This window comes from Eretmochelys imbricata, chromosome 1 (assembly GCF_965152235.1).
Source record: "Eretmochelys imbricata isolate rEreImb1 chromosome 1, rEreImb1.hap1, whole genome shotgun sequence".
Classification (NCBI taxonomy): domain Eukaryota; kingdom Metazoa; phylum Chordata; order Testudines; family Cheloniidae; genus Eretmochelys; species Eretmochelys imbricata.
The window spans coordinates 33,104,157-33,129,610 of NC_135572.1; the positions used below are offsets into that span (position 1 = coordinate 33,104,157).

The 25,454-nt window shown below is 40.7% G+C and overlaps 1 protein-coding gene across 1 annotated transcript in view; it reads left to right on the forward strand.

The window, feature by feature from the left end:
• Window positions 1–25,454, forward strand: part of ARHGAP42 (Rho GTPase activating protein 42) — a 294,764-nt gene that overhangs the window by 103,060 nt on the left and 166,250 nt on the right. The window lies entirely within an intron of this gene.

Consider the following 25,454-nt stretch of genomic DNA (forward strand, 5'->3'; position numbering starts at 1 on the left):
CCACCCCATCTAACATCCCATCACAGGCCATTGGGCCTATTTACCATGTATAGTTACCCGGATCACTTTTTTTCCTTTCTTAAAAATAGGAACTATGTTAGCAATTCTCCAATCATACGGTACAACCCTTGAGTTTACAGATTCATTAAAAATTCTTGCTAATGGGCTTGCAATTTCACATGCCAATTCCTTTAATATTCTTGGATGAAGATTATCTGGGCACCCCGATTTAGTCCCATTAAGCTGTTCGAGTTTCGCTTCTACCTCAGATATGGTAATATCTACCTCCATATCCTCATTCCCATTTTTCATGCTACTATTATCCCTAAGATCCTCTTTAGCCTTATTAAAGACTGAGGCAAAGTATTTGTTTAGATATTGGGCCATGCCTAGATTATCCTTGACCTCCACTCCATCCTCAGTGTTTAGTGGTCCCACTTATTCTTTCTTTGTTTTCTTCTTATTTATATGGCTATAGAACTTTTTACTATTGGTTTTAATTCCCTTTGCAAGGTCCAACTCTAGTTGACTTTTAGCCTGTCTCACTTTATCCCTACATGTTCTGACCTCAATAAGGTAGCTTTCCTTGCTGATCCCTCCCATCTTCCACTCCCTGTATGCCTTCTGCTTTTTCTTAATCACCTCTCTGAGATGCTTGCTCCTCCAGCTTGGTCTACAGCTCCTGCCTATGAATTTTTTCCCCTTTCTTGGGATGCAGGCTTCCGATAACTTCTGCAGCTTTGATTTAAAGTAATCCCAGGCCTCCTCTGCCTTTAGATCCATAAGTTCTTCAGTCCAATCCACTTCCCTAACTAATTTCCATAATTTTTGAAAGTCAGCCCTTTTGAGATCAAAAACCCTAGTTGCAGATCTATTTTTGTTAATCCTTCCATTCAGTTTGAACTGAATTAGCTCATGACCACTTGAACCAAGGTTGTCCCCTACAACCATTTCTTCTATGAGGTCCTCAGTATTCACCAAAACCAAATCTAAAATGGCATCCCCTCTAGTCGGTTCAGCAACTACTTGATGAAGGAATCCATCAGCTATCACATCTAGGAAAATCTGAGCCCTATTGTTATTACTAGCATTCGTCCTCCAGTCTATATCTGGGAAGTTAAAGTCTCCCATGATCATGCAGTTTCCATTAGTATTTACTTCATTAATGTAAACTTGATGCATTTTTTCTTTTAAGAGAAGGCCTGAAAAAGGTTATATTTCCCCCTTTCAGAGTGCTTCAAATGCATGAATTTGTTGATATCATTTATTTCAGGAAAAAGCTGAACTTAAAAATCATATTGGCAGTAAGGCCTACTTCACACCTTCCTCAGCTGAAGATCCTGAGAGAAGTGATAACACTGTGTTTAAAAACTCAGGAACATACTGAAGAAAGGCAGCCAGGACATGGTTTTCCTGTCCTGCAAAAACTTTGGAAATTTAAAGAATAAATAAATTCCATTTTGCATTGGGATAAAACAGACTCCTTTTGAAATTTTTAGAGAGAGGGGCCACCAACAGTTCACCTGGGGTATGGAACATTGAGGTTCAAAAACTCAGCCTGATTTGAAACAGGGACTCGAATCCAAGTCTCCCACATTCCAGATCAGTGCCCCAACCACTAAGTTATTGGCTGTTCTGGGTAGGTCCTCTCAGTCTCCTGTTAGAGTTCTTCCACATCGTGTAAATAATTAAAAATATTCAGTGGAGCAGGGATTCAAACCTGAAATTCCCACATCCCAGATGAGTGCCCTGGCCACTGGACTCGAGGTACTTTTCCAATGAAAGTTGAAACAGACTGTTTCCTGTGAAAAGTTTATTCATTTCAACAAAATAGCATTTTCTGAGAAATGAACATTGTGTCAAAATATTCCCAACCGCCTCTGATAATGAACAGCACTCCTAGGTTTTCAAAGTCATTCATAAGAATTTAGCTGTGCAACTCCCAACAATATTAATGGGTTTGTGTGGCCAAATTCTTGTGCCTCCCTTTGAAAATTATCTCCACATACAGTAGAACCTCAGAGTTATGAACATCTCGGGGATGGAGGTTGTTCATAATTCTGAAATGTAACTCTGAACAAAACATTATGGTTGCTTTTTCAAAGTGCAGTTTACAACTGAACTTTGACTTAATAGAGCTTTGAAACTTTACTACGCAGAAGAAAAATGCTGCTTTCCCTTTATTTTGTAGTTGTCTACGTTTAACACAATACTGTACTGTGTTTTCTTTCTGTCTTTCTTTCTCTCTCTCTCTCTCTCTCTCTCTGTTGCTGCCTGATTGCATACGTCTAATTCCCAATGGAGGTGTGTGGTTGATTGGTCAGTTCGTAACTCTGAGGTTCTACTGTAATTCAGTTTTTTTCAAAATAGTTTTGAACACTGATGCACATTTCTTCTAGCTGCTTAGAAAAATAGTGTACATAAACACTAACTCACAAATCATTTAAGATTCCATTGTTGTCCTAATATAGGCTTTTAATTTTTTTTAAATTATGGAAACAGTTAAATTATTTTGTTTTAATGAAGTGTATATTTCTTCTTGGAGTGATGGTCTCTATTGCATTTCACTGAGGGGTTTACGCATGTGCACCATGCATCCAGAGCCGGAGAATGTGAAAGTAGTGTCTGCTGGACCGCGTATGTGCCCTGGTTTGCCTCAAGGTTTCATCTGAGGTGATATAGGGCAGGGCGGACCGCCGTGTTTCCCGTTCATAGAATCATAGAAGAATAGAATTGGAAGAGATCTCAGGAGGTCATCTAGTCCAACCCCCTGCTCAAAGCTGGACCAACCCCAACTAAATCATCCCAGCCAGAGCTTTGTCAAGCTGGGCCTTAAAAACCTCTAAGGTTTTTCCTTCTCACGGCTGCATGGGCACAGAACATGATTGCGGACTCTCTCAGCAGGCAGTTTGTGATCAACCATGAGTGGGAACTCCATGAATCTGTAGTTCGGGACATCTTTAGATGATGCGGGATGCTGAACAGAGACTTCTTCACCTTCCACGTAAGCACCAAATACAACCTCCAGGGGAGGTTTTGGTCACCACTTTGAAGGCAACACTTTCATACTGTCCTGATCAGACCAACTCAACTATGCCTTCCCTCCCGTTCGGTTCCTACCCTGAGTACTCCACAAGATTAGCTGTGACAGAGCAACAGTCCAGACAGTTCTGTTTACCAACCTCTTTCATATGTCCACCTGACCACCATTTCCCATCCCCATCTTCCCCAGTATCCTGATGCAGAATGATGGCGAGATCAGAGATTCCAATCCACAGGTGCTCCATCTTAGAGCATGGTATTTGAATGGGCATCTTCTCTAGAATGCGCCTGTTCCTCAGATGTCCAAAACATTCTCTCCAGCAGCAAGAAGGAGTTCACTAGGCACTGTTACCAGGCCAAGTGGAAATGCTTTGCCTCGAGGCCCAACAAGAGGGACTTCCCCAGTATCCGTGGGGATCCCCCTCTTCCTGGACTACCTCCTGTCCTTGAAGGCATTGGGTCCTCCACTCTCTAAACATCCACCTAGTGGTGATTAGCACCTTCTACCCCCCCCATGGAAGGGTGCTCCGTCTTTACACAACCAGTAACTGTTAGGTTTTAGAAGGGCCGCATCAGAACCTTCTCACCCGTCTAACTCATCACTCCCCGGTGAGTCCTTAACCTAACTCTGTCCATACTAACAAAACCACCTTTCAGACTGCTGGCATCATGCTCTGTGTCCCTCCTTTCCGTGAAAGTCACATTCCTGGTTGCTATCACTTCTGCAAGAAGGGTTGGTGAACTCTGAGCCATGATGGCAGACCCCCCTCTTTCACAATTTTCCATAAAGGTAGCATGTCGCTGTGTCTGCAACTCAAATTTCTGCCAAAAGTCATCCCCTTGTTTCACATTAATCCATCCATTCAGTTCCCTGTTTTCTTCACAAAGGCACTAGCATCCGCAGAGGAACTATGACTCCATTCCCTAGACATCCAACGGGCCTTGGCCTTCTCCCTGTATGGGACAAGACCTATCAGGAAGTCCCCCAGACACTTTGTTGCAGTAACAGAAAGACTCAAGGGTCAGACAGTCTTCACCCAGAGAATCTCCAAGTGGATTTTGGGTTGCATTACACTGTGCTATCAACTATCTTGCCTGCTTCCACCTACTGGGATGTGGGCTTATTACCCACGAGAACCCAGGCTTTGACCACAGCCTCCCTCCACAATGTGTTGCTTTGGGACATATGTAGAGTGACCCCATGGAGTTCAGTGCACACCTTTGCCATGCACTATGCCTTAGTACAGGACTCGGCTGTAAATGCCTTCTTCAGCAGGCAGTCCTCCACTCAACCATTCCATCTTCATCGTCACACCCTGCTCCGACTTAGGTACTGCTTGTTAATCACCCTCAGTGGAATACAATAGGGACCATCACTTGAAGAAGAAGAGGTTACTTATCTGTTACTGGAGGTTCTACCATATGTGTGGTCCCTATCTGTATTCCACTTCTTGCCATCCTTCCCCTCTGTTACGGGTCTGTTGGTTTTGTGGTGGAGAAGGAACTGGAGATGTGTTGGTCCGTCCTGCCCTTTATCACCTTGGGTGAAAGCATGAGGCAAACCAGGGCGCATGCGCAGACCAGGGGACACTACTTTCAAATTATTTGGCTCCGGACGCATTGTGCACATGCGTAAACACTCAGTGGACTTCAGTTAGGGACCACACCTCTCAAAGAACTTCCAGTTACAGGTGAGTAACCTCCTCTTCCAAAATAATATCCAGTGGCACCATGTGACACTGCATGACAACCTACATTTTCTAGGGCTGTCAAACGATTAAAAAATTAATCGCGATTAATCGCATGATTAAAAAAATTAAAAAAATGCATCCATGCTCATGACAGGTTCTGCTCGATAACGATCCAGAGCAGAGCAGACCGATGCATGTTCATTTTCATCATCTGAGTCAGGTGCCACCAGCAGAAGGTTGATTTTTGTTTTTGATGGTTTGGATTCTGTAGTTTCTGCATTGGAGTGTTGCTCTTTCAAGACATCTGAAAGCATTCTCCCCACCTAGTGCCTCTAAGATTTTGGAAGGCACTTCAGATTCTTAAACCTTGGATCAAGTGCTGTATCTATCCTTAGAAATCTCACATTCGTACCTTCTTTGCATTTTGTCAAATCTGCTGTGAAAGTGTTCTTAAAATGAACATGTGCTGGGTCATCTTCCGAGACTGCTATAACATGAAATATATGTCAGAATGCAGGTAAAACAGAACAGAAGACATACAATTCTCCCCCAAGGAGTTCAGTACAAATTTAATTAACTCATTTTTTTTTTAACGAGCGTCATCGGCATGGAAGCATGACCTCTGGAATGGTGGCCAAAGCATGAAGGGGCATATGAATGTTTAGCATATCTGGCACGTAAATACCTTGCAACGCCAGCTACAAAATTGTCATGAGAACGGCCTGTTCTCACTTTCAGGTGACATTGTAAATAAAAAGCAGTCTGCAGAATCTCCTGTAAATGTAAATAAACTTGTGTGTTTTAGGTTTTGTTTTTGAGTGCAGTTACATAACAAAAAACAAAATCTACACCTGTAAATTACACTTTCACAATAAAGAGATTGCACTACAGTACTTGTATGAGGTGAATTGAAAAATACTATTTATTTTATCATTTTTACAGTGCAAATATTTGTAATAAAATAATAATATAAAGTGAGCACTGTACACTTTGTATTCTGTGTTTTATTAGAAATCAATATATTTGAAAATGTAGAAAAACATCCAAAATATTTAATAAATTTAAATTGATATTCTATTGTTTAACAGTACGATTAATCACGATTAATTTTTTTAATCTCAGTTCATTTTTTTGAGTTAATCGCATGAGTTAACTGCAATTAATCAAAAGCCCTAACATTTTCTTTTAAAAAGCCAGATCTGTGTCTCTTGTACTTTTGATTTTATTTAAAAATTGAGCCATAGTAATTCTTCTTAACTCTGTTGTATTGTTAGGACAATTAAATGAACATGCAGTGGTTCTTCATTTTCCGGGTTGTAAAATGGAAATGCTTTTCTGCTTCACAAAAGTATTGTGATGATAACATTTATTAGTAATTGTGAGGTTTATGGATGCTATGGTTATGGTGGTCATATAGGTAACTACATAGATTTTTATACTCAAGTGTACTTACTCTATAGACTTTCTTGTGGAGATTTACTTTCTTTTTTCTGAGCAGAGGTGAACGTAAGCACATGCTTAAATGTTTTCTGAACTAGGTTCTATATGTACAGGCTAACTCATGTACTAATAATTTGCGTAACCACAGGATATGGTGAGTGAGTTTTCATGCTCAGACAATAGCTTTCACTCAATGGTAACAAAAATGAAAAAGTCTCTGTTTTCAGGCTGTTAGGTCTACAGTAGATATTGTTCAGATTACAAATGCATCTCTAATTTAGAATTTTTTATTGTTAGGTTGAATACAGAGCTTAAAATGAGTGAATAGATTTAAAAAAAAACCCTACAAATATGAGATCAACTTCTAGTCTGTTTTCACTGAAGTCAATCATAAACTAAGGAGAACTCATTTTAAATCAAGGAAAAGTGACGCATTATGGAAAGAGGTGTAAAACTCAGTGAAGGGATTTTTATATACCATAAAAGATTAACCACCTCAAGAAACACCCAGCTAACTTGTCTGTTTGTTTTTCTTCCTCGTAGAAATAATTGTGTAATCTTGAAAAAACCTCCCATTTAAATTGGGAAATTATTAATCCAGGAAGAGGTTTGCAATAGGTCCTGTCATTCTCATGAATAACTGAGAGCAAACTTGCCTCTGAGTGTTCATCTGCTGTAAATCAGAATTTGCCATTTTAAAATATTAGTGTTGTGTGCAATTTTAAATTTAATACTTTGCACTGTAATTGTGTAATTTTTTTCTCTCGGTCTTGGAGAGAAGTGAGTGGAAGAATAGAAAGGTGAATGTTTTGAGTGTATCATTTTACCAGTTCACCACATGTTGAATTACTTCTTTAAAGCAGGTCCTGGATGAATAACTTTCCAAATTAAATTGAAGATTATTTTAAGGTGATTCTGTAGAAGAAGAGAAAACAATAAAGAGAAATGAAGGTTTTATTTCTAAAGCTGGTTAATCTTTCGTAGTATATAAAGCTACCTTCACTGGTTTTTATCCGCCTTTCCAAATGAGTCACTTCTTTTTGCCTTAAAACCTTCCTGGGCTCTCCAGTTTACGACTGGCTTTCTCCATAAAGTGTTTCATATGATATTGTATAGGAAGAACACTACATAAAAGATAAAATTGTATTTTTTATTGTTCTTTGCAGGCTAAACAAACAAAAGGTTAGTGGACTAGAGAGAGTTAGAATTTAATGCCCCGATTCTTCAATGGAATCTTTTAGTCCGACACCAGAGGGCTTTATTTGGATTCAAAAGCTGCCAGCAGATTCTGATGCAGGAACGTGGCCTTGGTATCTAATTTCCCCCTTATGTAGAAATTTTCTATACATGCTTCTTAATTTAAAAATATAAAATGAGCAAGGGAATTAAGTAACCTAAGTGGAATAATTAAAACCAACAGTTTGAGTAATATGTTTAGATTCTAATTTTTTTATTGAATAGTGGCTTTTAAAAGTGACTAACCACTATCACTCTCAGCAATAGAGTTCAACTGCAGATAATACCACAGATGATTATTAATGTAAAGGCATCACATTGTCTTTCTTGGTGGTAGAGTATTATTCAACTATTTTATATTGTTCTTGACTAAACTTGTTGTACCACAGTTCTGTTTGTTCTCTTGAAACTGAATGCAGATACAGTAAGTCACCCCTGTACACAGTATGTAGACGGCCTACAGTCATCTAGCAGGGACAAGAGAATAATTCACCATAATTGGGAAAGTTCTTATTTTTAAACAGTTTATGCCCTGTCATTGGGGGACAGTTTAACATTTTTGGGGTTAAAGTTTTTAATCTATCCCCATATAATAGATAAATACACTAAATTTGAATAATTTCATTAAGGGACATGGGGTTCAGAGAAGCTAGAGAAATTACTCTAATATACATTGCATAAGCAGCAATTCTGCATAGTTCCCCGCATTACAATTGCCAGTATGGTAACTCTGTTCTGCAGGGACAAACTTTTGGGATGAAAGGTAGCTTATGCTTCCTGGCTTTGTCCTCTCTGTTTAGAATGCCAGGAGTGGTACCACAATTGATGGCAGTATGGTGATGGTGGTCTTTTTGATAGAGGTGCTTTCCATGAGGAGTTGTATTTAGACTTCACATAGCCATGTCATAGTAACAGACAGTGGCCCTAGTACTACTCATAGTCATGCTTAAGTACTTTGCTGATTTGGGGCCTTCATTTCCTGAGCACCTAGACTCCTAAACCAATTAAAATATACTCATACAAACACTCTCCCCTTCCCTCCCCCAAATGGCTACTTAATGCAAATACAATCTTGGCCGTATCAGAGAAAACTGAAGCCTAGTAAATTGTAGCATACGATATTATAATGAATATCCCAGATGACTGAAGTAGTGCCCATCTTTAAAAAAGGGAAGAAGGAAGATCCTGGGAACTACAGGCCAGTCAGCCTCACCTTAGTCCCTGGAAAAATCATGGAGCAGGTCCTCAAGGAATCAAATCTGAAGCACTTAGAGGAGATGGAAGTGATCAGGAACAGTTAGCATGGATTCACCAAGGGCAAGTCATGCCTTGCCTTCTATGATGAGATAACTGGCCCTGTGGATGAGGGGAAAGCTGTGGATGTGTTATTCCTGGACTTTGGCAAAGCTTTCAATATGGTCTCCCACAGTATTCTTGCCAGCAAGTTAAAGTAGTATGGGCTGGATGAATGGACTATAAGGTGGATAGAAAGTTGGCTAGATTGTCGGGCTCAACGGGTAGTGATCAATGGCTCCACGTCTAGTTGGCAGCTGGTATCAAGTGGAGTGTCCCAAGGGTCGGTCCTGGGGCTGGTTTTGTTCAATATCTTCATTAATGATTTGGAGGATGGCGTGGATTGCACCCTCAGCAAGTTTGCAGATGACACTAAACTGGGAGGAGTGGTAGATATGCTGGAAGGAAGGGATAGGATACAGAGGGACTTAGACAAATTAGAGGATTGGGCCAAAAGAAATCTGATGAGGTTCAACAATGACAAGTGCAGAGTCCTGCACTTAGGATGGAAGAATCCCCTGCACTGCTACAGACTAGGGACCAAGCGGCTAGGCAGCAGTTCTGCAGAAAAGGACCTAGGGGTTACCGTGGACGAGAAGCTGGATATGAGTCAACAGTGTGCCCTTGTTACCAAGAAGGCTAGGGGCATTTTGGGCTGTATAAGTAGGAGAAGTGCCAGCAGATCAAGGGACGTCATCATTCCCCTCTATTCGGCATTGGTGAGGCCTCATGTGGAGTACTGTATCCAGTTTCGGGCCCCACACTACAAGAAGGACGTAGAAAAATTGGAAAGAGTCCAGCAAAGGGCAACAAAAATGTTTAGGGAGCTGGAGCACATGACTTATGAGGAGAGGCTGAGGGAACTGGGATAATTTAGGCTGCAGAAGAGAAGAATGAGGGGGGATTTGATAGCTGCTTTCAACTACCTGAAAGCGGGTTCCAAAGAGGATGGATCTCGACTGTTCTCAGTGGTACCAGATGACAGAATGAGGAATAATGGTCTCAAATTGCAGTGGGGGAGGTTTAGTTTGGATATTAGGAAACACTTTTTCACTAGGAGGGTGGTGAAGCACTGGAACGGGTTACCTAGGGAGGTGGTGGAATCTCCTTCCTGAGAGGTTTGTAAGGTCACGCTTGACAAAGGCCTGGCTGGGATGATTTAGTTGGGGATTGGTCCTGCTTTGAGCAGGGGGTTGGACTAGATGATCTCCTGAGGTCCCTTCCAACCCTCATATTCTATGATTCTATGAATAAATTTCTTGTTTTATAAGGTAATATATCATTGCTATAGGGAATTAGAAATAAAAAAAAAAATCAAGGGTATGTTGTCTTTGTCTTTAAAATATTGATTTGTATTTCATTAGTTTGCTGGATGATGCCTTGAACTCCTGCCGTAATAACTACGGTTGTGGTAGCAGTTAGAGGTCCCAGTCACGCTCATGGTCCAGTTGTGCTAGATTCTGAGCAAACACTTTGCAAGAGACTCCCTGCCTAACAAGCTTACAATCTAATTGTGAAACTTCAGAACTTCCTTTTTAATTTTCCGGCTTCTGAGGAAACAAGGTGCTTTATGCAGAGGTGTTATATTTTTGGTCCCTCTGCTGAAAAGCATTCACACAACACAGGAAACAAACTAATCTGCAGCTTAGTGATGAAATGATTGTAGAAGAGACTGAGCCAACTGCCTTACAAACTTCTGGTTGGACGTGAGACTCTTCAGGCGTTCCCCGTTTTTGTGTGCCTCCCTCTGACGAGAAAGAAGATGTTCTGTATAACATGAATAAAGTCTTATGTTGTGACATAGTTATATTACAGAATGTCCTTGGGACTACAGTAGTTCAGTATTATGACTTTTTATGGAGAAACTTGTCATGTCATTTTACAGCTTCCTTTTAATTCGATGAAGTGTGACAGTTAGCCATTAAAAGACAATTTTGCTTCATTAACTGTTTGATGTATAGGACTATAGAATGACAGATGTTCACTTTACACATGACCATTAACTTGCTCATGTTTTAATTTTCTTTTGTATTGTATTTTATACTACTACTATGTAAAGGGTGGCATTAACAAGCCAGTGTATGTGCATCAGACTTCCATGTTGAAAGTCATGCATTCATATCATATGTTTACATTTTGTCTGAAGCGCTTTGATAATTGCCTATTAAACTCCTCGTAAGGAAAATAATAGCTGTTTTGTTTATATGAACGCAAAGTACTAACTGGTCTGTTGGAGTGTTGTTCCAGCTGACGGTGTATATTAACGACTTAATCTTTAAGAAAACACGCTGATGCAGAGGGATACTGGACCAATCTTCCATTTTACTAATTTTATATTCAAAAATAAAAAATAATGATTTACAAGCCCATTTCTTTTCTTTAACCAGCTAATGAAACAAACAAACAAAAAATGTTAGGAAAAGTGTTCAGTTTGAAATACTGGAGTTTAGGATTAAAGAAAGACATGTATCTTACAGAAGGGAGAGATTCTGTCATTTGAAGATTTGCTATTTTAATTGTCAGCGGTTTAATAGAGTAGTAACTACCATCCTTAAGTTTTCTTCGTCTTCTTTAGTCTTTCATTTGCTTTCAGGAAGACTAATTAGCAGGCCCAGAAAAAGAAAAAAATGAAATTTTCACTTTCCATAGTATACATCCTTATCAGGGTATCAGTCCTGGTTTTGGTTGTTAAATTAATGGTCCCTACATATGGGGAAGAATCTTGATTATTTCCAAGGACATTAGGTTTTGTAAGTTGCCCATCCCTAGTAATAAGAGATCTAATTTATCTCTACTGTTTTTCCACTGATGTCAGCAGTATTCCACATGGGAATTGTGAAATAATGGCCTCCAATTCCTAATGAATCATTAGGGAATGCTAGAGATGCAATAATTTAGTTTCATATGACTACTTTGTCTATTTCTGGAGATCGTATTTTAAATAATTTCTTTTCACTCTTATGAACTTTACTGATCACGTCTATGGTTTGTTTTGGTTAAGTAAATGATATACATTGTGGAGTTAAGATATTCATTACTTTTGCTTCCCTTTACATTTGATGTTATTAAACTTTATAACAAATAGTGTTTTATTACTCACAGTACATTTCTAATTATTTTTTTCCTTTTGTAGGATTAATGCTATGTTTACCCAAGAATAGATAGGTTGGTTCATGCTACTGATTTCTGCATGCAACTCCTCATTCCTGAATTCCCTTGACAATTGAAGCAGTGATTAGATTATATTGTGTTGTCAGTGTAAACCCCTGATTATTTCTGAAAGGTTACCAGATGCTGCACTGCAGAAGATCTCCCTTAATTGTGAAATTCCTTGCCATTTACCCATGTATTGTGTGATCTTGGAATGCTGATGAGTGTCTGGGTGGGGGATGGGGTGTTATGGCTTCCCTCTTTGATGTTATAAAAGACAGGCCTTGCCCTACTGAGTCAGATCTGTCATCTATCTAGTTAGGAATCCTGTCTTTGGCAATGGGCAGCATGAGATACTTCAGGGAAAGGTACAAGAAACCCTGTGGTGGACAATTATGGAACAAGCTACCCAAGAGTGAAGCTTCTTCCTAACGCCTGTCATTTAGTGACTGATAAGCTTCATCTTCTTAATGTATACGCAGTGTGCCTCAGGCGGCCCGTGACCAGGATTCATCACCGAATTTGGTCCACTGGTTGGATCATTAGCCTCTCCGGCTCAGGCTGGGTACTGATGGGGCGTGTGATATGAACGCAGATCCATGCTCCCCCCCATAACCTTCATGCTTCAGGGCATATCTTTTGGCTGCTAAAAAAAAAAAAAAAAAATCCTACCTGTGAATGTTCTCATTATGGTACTGTATCTACCCTGATGCAAGAGGACTGCTGGCATCTCCACCCCTGCAAGGGAAAGGCCTCAGGTTATTCATTAACATCAAGAACTGCACTTGACAAAGTAAATGAATTATTTAAACCAGTGCGCGTGCATCGGTGCATAACAGCAGGGTCCACAGGATACAGCATGTCCCAGAATAATGAAAAAAGGAAAGGAGTACTTGTGGCACCTTAGAGACTAACCAATTTATTTGAGCATAAGCTTGCGTGAGCTACAGCTCATTGATGAAGTGAGCTGTAGCTCATGAAAGCTTATGCTCAAATAAATTGGTTAGTCTCTAAGGCGCCACAAGTCCTCCTTTTCTTTTTGCGGATACAGACTAACCCGGCTGCTACTCTAAAATCAGAATAATGAAGTGAGCCCTGTATTTGATGCAGCCTACTGTTTCTGTCAGAAGGTTATTTACTGTTCATTCCATATACGCTGTTCGTGTTGCTCAGCTTTAAAAGGGGGTAAATCATAAAATGCTACCCACTAGCACCCTGAGATTGTAAAGCACACATCTGGCATTGGGTTTTTACAAAAAAATCTAATCCTTAAAGTAACTAAGATATTACAGTCTATGGTAATGCTTCCAAATATTTTAGTATTGATTTCGGTGGTCATCACTTCTCATTCTGACTGTGTATCATGAAATCAACTCTTAATTGCTAGGAATCGGCTGACAAACTTACAGCTACATATGAAGCTGCAACAGCATGAACAAAATGATTGTTCTTGAGGGAATTAGTATTATTTCTATCAGATCATTAGATTTATAAAAGTGCGTCAGGACGAACACACAGTGAAATCAGATTTCATAGTTAATGCCTCATTAAAGACCTAAACACACACACACACGTATATAGGACTATAAAATTTTGGGCACACTGTGTGCTGTGCAGCTAGTTGAACCAAAATTCTGTAGCAAGGACCCCTGAGTTTCTGTGGCAGACTGGAAATTCTAAAATATAGCTTCATCTAAATAATTGAAGTTCTTATTGAGCTCACCATAAAAGTGAATAGTAAAACAGCACTGAATTATTCTGTTACTTTGATATTACTATGCCCCTAACCTTTTCATTTTCAGCATGCTGCTGTAGGTTTTTGAATTCGTCGGGGCAGGGAGCTGAATTCTGATTTTTGGCAGGTAAGGTTCAGGACAGTCGCACTCCTTTCCTCAGAGTATCACAGTGAAATAGTTTAATATTGATATTTCTTCATCATGCTAAGGTTCACAGACCTATTACAATGGAGTAAGTCAGCCTGCTTGCAGCTTAGGAACAGAACCAGACCTGTCAGTCACTGGCAGCAAGAGAATGCCTCACCTCCTAAACTTCCCTCCAGTTTTTTGATGCTTCACAGTAGCTAGCAGCTTAACCAGACCTCCCGGCTGCAGAGCTGTTCTGAGGGAAATTCCAAACTTTACTTTAAATTTGACTAACATTTGGGCTCTCTAATGTCTGTCTAATTCCTAGCTCCTTCCCAGATCTGCAGGAAGGAGATGTTCTTTCTCAATTAGTATAAAAATCCAGTGTTTTAAAGAGCGCTGGCAGTCAGGGAGGAAAAGTTATGTTGCCTGTACTGAAATCTGATAGGCAATCACATGACCAACAATACACAAGTTCACCAATTTCTACATGTTGGTCATCCAGCATTAGCCAGTAGCATTTTTTTGGAAGACGTCTTCTTTATAACTCAGTGGAGAAGGAAGATGGATGCTCTATATTATATCTCATTTAAAGGATGATCTTGCTTCCTATTCCTTTGTACCAGATCTGTGGACCTTAGCACAATGAAAGGGAAAATTCATCTATGCTTACCTGAAAATTTCTTTTTAGAATCAAAAGGTCCACAGATCCTGCTCACTTTGGATATAAATTATGGGGATTTCCCATGCTGTGCAGCAGGAGAAACTGTGCTTTTTTAGGAATTTAGGAAAGTAGGATGCATTATCCTGTCTCTGGAATTTTTCTCCACTGGAAGAAACGTTATAGTCCAATGTCCAATATCATATTCAGGGTATTTCCAGCAGAACTGAGACCTCAGTCTTGCCACTCAATCTTCCCCTGATGAAGCTTAAGCAAATCTGAGATTAAAAGGATTGGGATGCCAGGATCTTTGATACAATTTCAAGCCTTCTTTGACAAGTTAGAGTCCCTCGGGAAACAATAGGTAATTAGGGCGACTTCGAAGGAGGTCCATCACTGATACTTAGCTATATGAATTATCTAAGGCAATTGCCTGTTCTTCCACCATTCACAGATGATTTGCTATACATTTCAAAGAGAGATTAATACAGCGATATCCCCTGTTTACAATTCATTTAAATGCTAGGATGTTCTTTTGATCTCTGAATTATCAGAATACAGCATAGACAGGGACTGATTACATGTTGACCACTACCCATAGATATGTAAATACACAAAAACACAAACATTATCTCCCCGTATGTCTTTAAGGGTTTAATTCGAGTCATTCATCCTGCAGGATGCGTAACCCTTTCTGGCCATACGTCACAACATCAATGTACATTTCTTTATTGAACAATTACATTCTGCTTCCCTAATATAAACACAACCCTAAATATATCACCCCTCTACTCTGATATTCCACTACTACCTCACGAACTGGCTTGCTGATGAAGAAAGCTCATTGGTTAACAGTACTCAACACTACAGGCTGTTCAGCCAGCTAATGGACAGGTTGTCTGAAAGTGTATATAGTATGAAATCATTACTTTTTCTATCAACCGTTTTGCGCCGGTGCGCAGTACCGGGGTGGATCGGCTTTCCCAGGCGCTATTTAAAGGGCCTGTGGCTCCCAGCAGCAGCTGGAACCCCCAGCCCTTTAAATTGCTGCCAGAGCCCTGGGGTAGCAGCCGCGGGGCTGGAGTGGCAATTTAAAGGGCCTGAGGTGGTAGCGACAGCCGAGCCCTGGGCCCTTTATATCGTCCCCGGAGCCCCGCCACCGCTTCCCCAGGGCTCCAGCAGGCTCCGGGGACGATTTAAAGGGCCTGGGATGGTAGTGGCAGCCGGAGCCCCATCCCCGGAGCCCTGCTGCCGGAGCCCGGGGGAAGCAGCGGCGGGGCTCCGGGGACTATTTAAAGGGCCCAGGGCTCTGGCTGCTGCTACCGCCCAGGGCCCTTTAAACCGCTGCCAGAGGCCCCAGCTGCCGCTGTTATCTCAGGGAGGAGGAAGGAGGCACTTGCCGGTACAGGGATGGGCCAGGGCTGGCTCTGACCTCCCCCAGCCCCGCCCCTTCCACCCAAGGCCCCGTCCCTTCCGGGGGCCAGAGCTGGCCCCAGCCCAGCCCCGTACCGGTAAGTCCCTAGGCTTACTTTCACCCCTGGTTGTGGAGCACAGCCTGTGGTAGCATTTTAAGTGTAGACAAGTCTTAAACTGTATGACCTTGTGCAAATCACTTCACTTCTCTTAGCTTGATTTTCCCCATCTGTAAAATTGAAGTAATATTTATCAGTTTAATAAGATTTGTAAAGTGCAAGGTATGATTAAAACCTGTGATAGACGTAAGACTATCCAGGACCTCCTGGTTCCTGCCATCTGCTTAATTCAGTAGAACATACGGTAAACTCCATGATCAGGAACTCTTTCCCAATCCACAAGTGAGAAAGCAGGCTACCCATCCTGCCTCACAGATGCCTGATCATCTGAAACAACTCTAAATGTTGTTAATCAGTGGGTCCTTTATAGCCTCAGCTTTAGAGTGGGCAGTACAGTCTCCATCTTTAATTTCTTCCTCTTTTAATAGGAAGCATGGTTCAATTTTCATTTTTTTTTAAAATAGAATCATAGGACTGGAAGGGACCTCAAGAGGTCATTTAGTCCAGTCCCTTCATGGCAGGACTCAGTATTATCTAATCCATTCTTGACAGGTGTTTGTCTAACCTGCTCTTAAAAATCTCCAATGATGGAGATTCCACAACCTCCCTGGACAATTTATTCCAGTGCTTAACCACCCTGACACTTAAGAAGTTTTTCCTAATGTCCAACCTAAACCTCCCTTGCTGCAATTTAAGCCCATTGCTTCTTGTCCTATCCTCAGAGGTTAAGAAGAAAAATTTTTCTCCTTGTAACAGCCTTTTATGTACTTGAAAATTGTTATCATGTCCCCTCTGTCTTCTCTTTTCTAGACTAAAGAAACCCAATTTTTTTCAATCTTCCCTCATAGCTCATGTTTTCTAGACCTTTAATAATTTTTGTTGCTCTTCTCTGGACCTTCTCCAATTTGTCCTCATCTTTCCTGAAATGTGGTACCCAGAACTGGACACGATACTCCAGTTGAGGCCTAATCAGCACGGAGTAGAGTGGAAGAATTACTTCTCATGTCTTGCTTACAACACTCCTTCTAATACATCCCAGAATGATGTTTGCTTTTTTTGCAACGGCATTACACTGTTGACTCATATTTAGCTTGTGGTCCACTATGACCCCAGATCCCTTTCCGCAATACTCCTTCCTAGGCAGTCATTTCCCATTTTGTATGTGTGCAACTGATTGTTCCTTCCTAAATGAAGTACTTTGCATTTGTCCTTATTGAATTTCATCCTATTTATTTCAGACCATTTCTCCAGTTTGTCCAGATCATTTTGAATTTTAATCCTATCCTCCAAAGCACTTGCAACCCCTCCCAGCTTGGTATTGTCTGCAAACTTTATAAGTGTACTCTGTATGCCATTATCTAAATCACTGATGAAAATATTGAACAGAATTGGACCCAGAACTGATCCATGTGGGACCCCACTTGTTATGTCCTTCCAGCATGACTGTGAACCACTGGTAACTGATTCACTGATAACATGAAAGATGCTATGTTGAGTCATGGTTGCTGGTGATGAAGTATAAGGAGAGGAAAGAGCTAAAGACTCATACCCCTATGCAGATATCTGCACAAGGAAACCAGTCAGCATCTGACAAGAGTTTGGGCAATAATTTAATAGCAAAAGATAATATATTAGAAATACATTAAGAATGTATTTCTCAAAAAAGGTTTCAAACCATTCAGAATCCTTTAGTAATACAGGAGCCCACTACTAATTTGCACAGATGAGCTGAAAACACTTTGCAAATTACTGAACAATTTAAAAAGATTCATCATAACATTTATTTTAATGTAATTAGTGTATAATCATAATAGTGAATCGACAGCACATTTTGCCAGTAGTAATAAAGCCTTAGAAATAAGTGACCTCAGAGTAGCACTGTACTTGTCATTGAATATTTGCAGAGAATTGGGGAAAAGAAGTGTCATTTTTGTGTGAATTACTTGGTGTAAATTAGGAAGGTTCTACTGTATAAACAAAACAATACACTGTAAAATAACACAGTTGACATTATGCAATTGTTAGTTTTTTTACTGCATGGAGTCTTTATGTATCTGTGAAATCTGCATTTATACAAACCTGAATGGGTGATAAAATCCTCTGATCATTTATGCTTCTAACCAGAACGTTCCCACTTATTACAAAGAAAGCGTAGCAACATAAAGCACTTGCCAAAAACTTTGCTTTTCAGGCTATGAAGCATTTTATTAAATCATTTAACAGCTTGCTGCATAGAGTCCCAAACATCTCCAATTTCCTAAATGGCTAACATGATGCATTAATAGTTTTCTTTGCTGCTCTTGATTTAATAATCAGTACTTAGTGCAAATAAGAATAGAGATTACTTAAAATCTTTCAGTAAAACAGAAAAGCTAACAATCAAATCCATGGCTGTTTCTGCTTAACTTGCATTATGCTCAGACAGGAGAAAAGGTTCACATAAATGACACTACTTGCTGCTCTCAATTTTGAAAATCATCAGCTGTGAGAGTGAGATGAAATCTTGCCAGGCAGAGTTCAGTAAAAGTGCAAAATGATTATAACAGGGTTGTAACTGTGAAACTGTTTGCTACTTCTTATTTATAAATATAATTTGTTTCTTGATTTCACATACATTTCTCTTATCCCTTCTACTGCAATGAATGCAGACTTGCATGGCATGATAGTCACTTTTCAAATTGTTGTTGAAAGGAGTTCACTCGCTAGTAGATAGGATGAGTTTATTTGAAATTTTATTTCTTGTCTTTGTACAAAATCAGCTAGTTGCTATTTCAGCTTTCAGAAACCTTGGCCTTCAGTGCTTTCACTTACTGATCTTCTACTTAGATGACTGTTGACGGAGGAGAAGAAGAATATATATTTATGTTCCTCCTAAATAGAGCTGTAAAGAATGTTGAGTTTGGGGAGATGAAGTGTAACCCGCCAACCCTCCAATAGTAGGGATTATTCTTTTGTGACTGCAGGAGAGGATCTGCTTCCATCAGAGGGACATTTGGGTAACACATATATACCGATGTCAGAGTAGGCCATTACCTGATGATCTCTCACGTTCTTAAATTTATTTACGGGATCTGAACTAGTCTGATCTTTTCCAAGTAATTCAGGAAACAGAGCTTCACTCCTATGTAAGTGGCCCATGAACAATTTCTGTTGGGAATTTTTGTTTTACAATTTGGTCTCCTGAGCTACTTCCACTCCCTTGTGTCTTCTTTCTTGTTCTCTGTCTCAGCTCTCAAGGGGCATAGAATGGACAAAGAAGAAAACAAAATAATCACTAATAAAGTTTGCAGATGACACACAAATTGGGGGAGTGGTAAATAATGAAGAGGACAGTTCTCTGATACAAAGTGATCTGGTTCACTTGTTAAGTTGGACTGAAATAAACAGTGTATGTTGTATATATTTACATTTAGACATATTAAACCTAGGAAGAAAGAATGTAGGCCATACTTACAGGATGTGGGACTCTATCCTGAGAAGCAGTGACTCTGAAAAAGGTTTTGGGGTTTCAGTGGGTAGTCAGCTGAACATAAGCTCCCAGTGCAACACTGCATCCAAAATGGCCAATGTGATCCTTATGTGCATAAGCAGGGAAATCTTGACCAGAAGTAGAGAGATCATTTTACTTTTGTTCTGGACAGTGATGCAACTGCTGCTGGAGTCCAGAGTCCAGATATGGTGTCCACAATTCAAAGAGGATGTTTATAAATTGGATAGGGTTCAGAGAAGATGCACGGAAATGATTCATAGATTCCAAGGCAGAAGGGAACATTGTGATCATCTATTCTGACCTCACGTACAACACAGACCTTAGAACTTACCCAAAATATTCCTAGAATATTCTTCCTCTAAACTCCAAACTTGATTAAAAAACTGCCAGTGAAGGAAAATCCACTATGGCCTTTGGTAAAATGTTCCAGTGGTTAATTACTCTCACTGTTAAAATTGTACACCTTAATTCCAGTCTGAATTTGTGTAACTTCAGCTTCCAGCCATGGATCACCTTTGTGTGTGGGTTTGAAGAGCCCATAGGAGTGCCGAGCACCCTTCCTCCTGCCCCTCCCCGGCTGGAGGAGCCACGGGTTGGCCAGAGGCCCGAGTACCCCCCTTGGCCGGAGGAGCCCCAGGCTTGCTGGAGGCCTGAGTCCCTGCCCCCACCTGCCCAGAGGAGCCATGAGCCAGCCGCAAGCCGCTGCGGGGAAAAGCGTCTCAGACTCTCCTCCGGAAGAAGGTTTTGCTCCTCAGCTTCCTGGGTTCATCAGCAATCTCTCTCAAATAGCACATACCACCTCCTCAGCTGCCTTGGAACCTGCATGGAGCATAGTAAAACAAAAACGTCCCCCACAAAACCCGGCAACCAGGGGTCCAGCGGCTTTTTTACCTGCCGCCCATGGATGTGGTGGGGAAAGAGGTCTTCTGAAATGGAAAGAGATACTAGTACATTGGGATCCCATTGTAATATATCTGTATTGAAGAGATTGATGGTCAGAACAGGCATATTCACAGTCATTTAAAAAATAAAAGCATTACGTGGGATACCTCTTTGGAAAGCTATACAGAGGTAAGAAAACTGCCTTTAAAAGAAAAAGCTTGCTAGATTAATTTTTTTTTTCCTGTATGCTGGCATTCCATTTAAAAGCCAAGTGAAAGCTTTCCAAAATGGATAAGCAAGGCTGCTAACCATATTCTCTTGAGAGTTGGAAGGATGTAACTGCCGCTAATTCTGGCACTGTTCTATTAAACATTTTGCCCACAATACCCGTTATCTCATTTCCTGCAAAGAAAAATTTTGCATGGTATCTCCCAATCATTTTAAATTTTTCACCACTGATAAGTGGTGAGATGTTCACAAGAAGCATAACTGTGACATTCTAGGTTTAAACCTTTAAACAGCTTTCACTGTATCAGTTATCAGTGAAGCTTTATATATATAAACTAACTTCTGATATGATTATGCATCGAACATCACATTTTAAAATATAAAGTCTATGATTTAGAATTTAGTTTTTTCTAATGTGTTAAAACTGTTCTAGATGTTTTATTTTTACACTAATAATTCTAATGTCTAGAAATGAACGGTGGATAAGTAAAACTATCTCATTTCTTGAGGAGCTCCTTCCTTGTTTTTTTGTGAGGGCATTTTCTGATGAATGATTTGAAAACCATGGTTTCATGTTGTTCATGTGTTCTTACTGTAAGTTGTCAGTTTTTGCTGGAAAAGGAGAAGAGTAAACTACACTGTACTTTGTGTCAGATACTCTCGTAGCTATGTCTACACTGTACTTTTGTTGTTAAAACTTTTGTCAGTCAGGGATGTGTTTTTTCGCACCCCTGACCAACAAAAGTTTTAACAACAAAAAGTGCTGATGTGGACAGTGCTTTGTCAGCAGGAGGGCAAGCTACTGCCCCTCGTTGGGCTTGATTTTATTTTGCTGGCAGAAGAGCTATCTCCTGCCGGTAAAGAGCGGATAGACTGCGTACCTTACAGCGACACGGCACAGCTGTGCCGCTATAAGGTAGGCAGTGTAGACATAGCATAATAACATGAATGTCAAAAGTATCTGATCCAGATTTTCTATAGATCCTGTAACCCAGTTAAAGCAGCATATTTATCTTTGGATAGGTCAAATCTATGAATTACCTACATTTCTCTGCAAACCTTTTCTGTCTGTGTGGTATGCAGACATATGCTTGCTTTTCCTAAAACTATACAGAGTTAGACCGTAGTCTTTCAATCTAAGAGTTAAAGGATCCTCTGCATAATACCGCTACAAACCACTAAGCTGATTTTGGCTTTTTGCCTGGACATGTTCATTCATAAAAAACTTGTTAAAACAAAATACAACTTCCAATTACATTCTTCTCTTGGAACAGTTACTTTTCTCATACCCAACTCTGATTTCTTAACATTGATTTTTATATGGGTCAGTGATGTTAAATATGGAGAAGCAATTAATATTAGAGGATTAGGGTTATACCATGCTTTAATGTATCAAGGAGACACCATATAGAACAGGGCTTTTAAACTGTATCTAACTATATATCAGAGCATTTTATTCTGTTTCAGTTGTACTATATATCACAAAATGCCTCTAACAGCAATAGACATTAGACAATAGAGATTAATTGTGAAGCCATTAACCCTACTGTGTTTCAGTTACCTGAGGCTATAAATAAGGACATGAAGCTTCTCTAGTAATGGAAATGAATTTCTCTATGTTAATATAGCAAGTAAAGTTTAAAACCGATCCAAAACACCCCAGCAAAAACAAAACAAAACTACACACAACCTGAAAAGGTACTCCGTTAATGTGACCAAAAAGCCCTGCTTACGTGGTGAAGAGAGAAGATATTTCTTCCTGCATTCATGGAAGTGACTGTATGTTCTTCATATATTGTATTAAGAAAGTTTTTACAAAAAACAGACTTGACTTGATACAAGGAGAAAGGAGACAGCTGCAGATATACATAGAATGTTAGAAAAACTTCAGAAATCTAGGTTGTTAAAGGGCGGTAGCCAAAATTAGAGCAATGGATAGCTTGGGGTGTGTGTGTGTGTGTGAGAGAGAGAGAGACCGTAGCTGGCTGTAAGGTAGTGTGGGAGCTAGTCCAGAATGTTCTGTGTAGAGCCGAGGCCAATTTTGGATTTTTAAGTGGATGGATTGGTGAAGGTGATGGATTGCGGAAGGATGGTCTCGTGGTTAAAGTACTGGACCGAGACTCAGGATCAGGATTCGGTTCCTGCCATCATCATAGATTTCCTGTGAGCTTTCAGTAAGCCACTTACTCTTTCTGCGTCTCAATACTTCATATAAAAATGGGGATAATTGTCTAGTCTATTTAGAGTGCAAGCTCTTTGGAACAGGGACTATCTTACCATGTATTTTACAATGCTTATCAGAATAGGGTCCTGATCTCAGCCACAGCCTCTAGGTGCTACTATAATACACACAATATTATTTATTGCGTATATTATGCTGGATCCCAAAGCCCCCACTTAGGATCAGGGCCCCATTCTATTACTTGCTGTATACACAGGACAGAAGATCCCTTCTAGTTTGGACTTTTGGCCCTCTACCTGAAGAACTTGCACTGAAATTTTGAAACAAGGCTCTGCAAGTGAGAGTTAGAAATACAAATGAGAGGAAGCAAAGGAAAGGGAGGATGAGGTTATTGATGAGATCCTATCGTTACATAATTAAGCTGTATGTACAATTTGATTCCAAATAATTAAAAGGTATTTTTAATAAGTATCAGCTACTTCCAACTAGTTGGCTCACGCCTTGTAGCTGTTGTGGTAGAACTGCACATTGAGGAGGCTTTTGAAGGAGAAGATTATAACCTCATGGATTAGATTAGAAAAGAGCATTCCATATAAGGGCACCATGGAAGAATGGTCAGAAATGTTTGTGGGAGAAGTGTACCAATGAATGTGGAAGAGGATAGGATGGGGAGCGGAGTAATAGGAGACAAAAGTGGATAAGTAGGGTGAATCAGAGATGTGAAGTATCCTTTGGTAATGAGGACAAGACACTTGAATTTGATAGAGTTGAAAAGGGGGAGCCCAGTAGAGGTCAGATCAGTGGGCAAGGAAGATGTTCTTAGTCGTGTGATTGTTGGGGAGGCCAGAAAGCTGAAAGTTACAGTAATAAGAATGTGAGATGGTGAGGGGCTGAATGCCCTTGATTGTCACTTCTTGCTAAAACCTTCAAACAGAGATGAGAGATTTTACAAAGGGGTCAGGCAGTGAGATGTAGAATGGGCAACGTCCACAAAGTTGTGATACCCAAGGTTCTTCTTCAAGTGATTGCCTATGTGCATTCCACTCTTGGTGTCTGTGCACCCAGCGTATGTCCATCAGAAACTTTTTCCCTCGGCGGCACCCGTTGGGTAGCTCAAGCTCCCTCTTCTGCCGTGCACCACTGCATGCAGGTATAAAGGGCAGAACTGCCTTTAGCCCCGTTAATTTTCTTATTATCGCATCTGATGGTCATGTAAACCCCTGTTCAGTGCCAGAAATGTTTTCTTTGGACTCATCATCTAGACTCGGTGGTGAGGGTGTCCTCTCATATGTCAGCCTCACTACCTTGGAGGACAAGTCTAGCCAATCTATGTGGAGATGTTCTTTTTGCCTGCCAGTGACCAGTACTCAAGTTATTGACAGATGTGTCTGCCCTTGACTGGGTGGCCCCATCTGGGTTCTCTACAGACACAAGGTTTTTCTGTTCCCAGAGAACTTAGCTTTACACATCAACATAAGAGAGCTGAAAGCTATTCAATTAGCGTGCCAAGTGTTTCTACCACACATAAGGAAACAGCTTGTTTGTTCTCACAGACAACACAGCGGCAATGTTCTAGCTCAGCAAGCTGGGAGAAGCTCACTCATACCTCTTTGTCAAGAGGCGACTCTGTTTTGGGAATCTGCTTTGCCAGCTTGATAAACCTGGAAGCTTCTTACCTAATGGGGGTCCAAAATGATCTAGCAGACCACCTGAGAAGATTGTTTACAAGTCACCATGAGTGGTCTGTTTGTCCAGATGTGGCTGGATACATCTTCCTTTGTGGTGGTTTCCCCAAGTAGATCTATCTGTGACAAGGACAACAGAAAGTGTCAGCAGTTCTGTTCCCTATGAGGTCATAGCCTAGCTTCCCTGACAGATGCATTTTTACTGCCGTGGTCAGGCAGGCTCCTCTGTGCTTTTCATCCAATTCCAGTCATTCACAGGATATGGGACCAGGTCAAAGTTATACTCATAGCCCCAGCATGGGCCCATCAGCTCTGATTCTCAACTCTCCTGGTGCTCTCAGTGAACTCTCCAATCTCACTTCCACTAGACTTGGACCTAATCTCCTGCTATCACGGTCACCTACTCCACTGGTTACCTACTCCATGTGAGTTTACAATCACTTCATGCAACTTCATGGATGCTCTATAGCTAGATATTAGAGAGCAGTCTTCTGTGAATTAGGTTGACGAGATCCTGCTAAATTGTAGAAAGCCTTCCTCAAGAGCTACCTTTCTAAGATTTTTACCATCTTGTCTTGCCAGTATGGGTGTAATGGGGTGGACAAGGCCTAGAGGCCCCATGCTGGAGGTCCTTTCACACCCATCCCAGGAAAGGAGCAGTGGAGCTAAATCCTCCGAGTGGTCTAGAGAGGCTGCAAAGGGCTATCCAATCAGAGAGGCTGCAAGGAGCAGTCATTCAGGGCCCAGGATGGCCATATAAAAAGTTGCAGAGCCAGAGACCCTCAGTTCTTTGCTGGAGCCAGGGAAGTGTAGCTTGTGCTTCTGGCTGGCTAAAGGGAACTGCAGCACCATGGACAGCTCAGTGCTGGCAGGGACCGGAGGAGCAAGGAAAAACTCTTGACTGGCTGCTGGGCTTGAATGTAGAAGAGCCATGAGCTAAGGGTAAAGCATCAGTGAAGGCTGGGGACACAGCAAGTGGCCAAGGGAACTGAAGGCAGTTTTGTTAAAGAGACATGGTAGCATGTGGTTGCTGTTCTTGGGGTCCATAGTTCACTGGGGAAGTGACCTACAATGGGACAG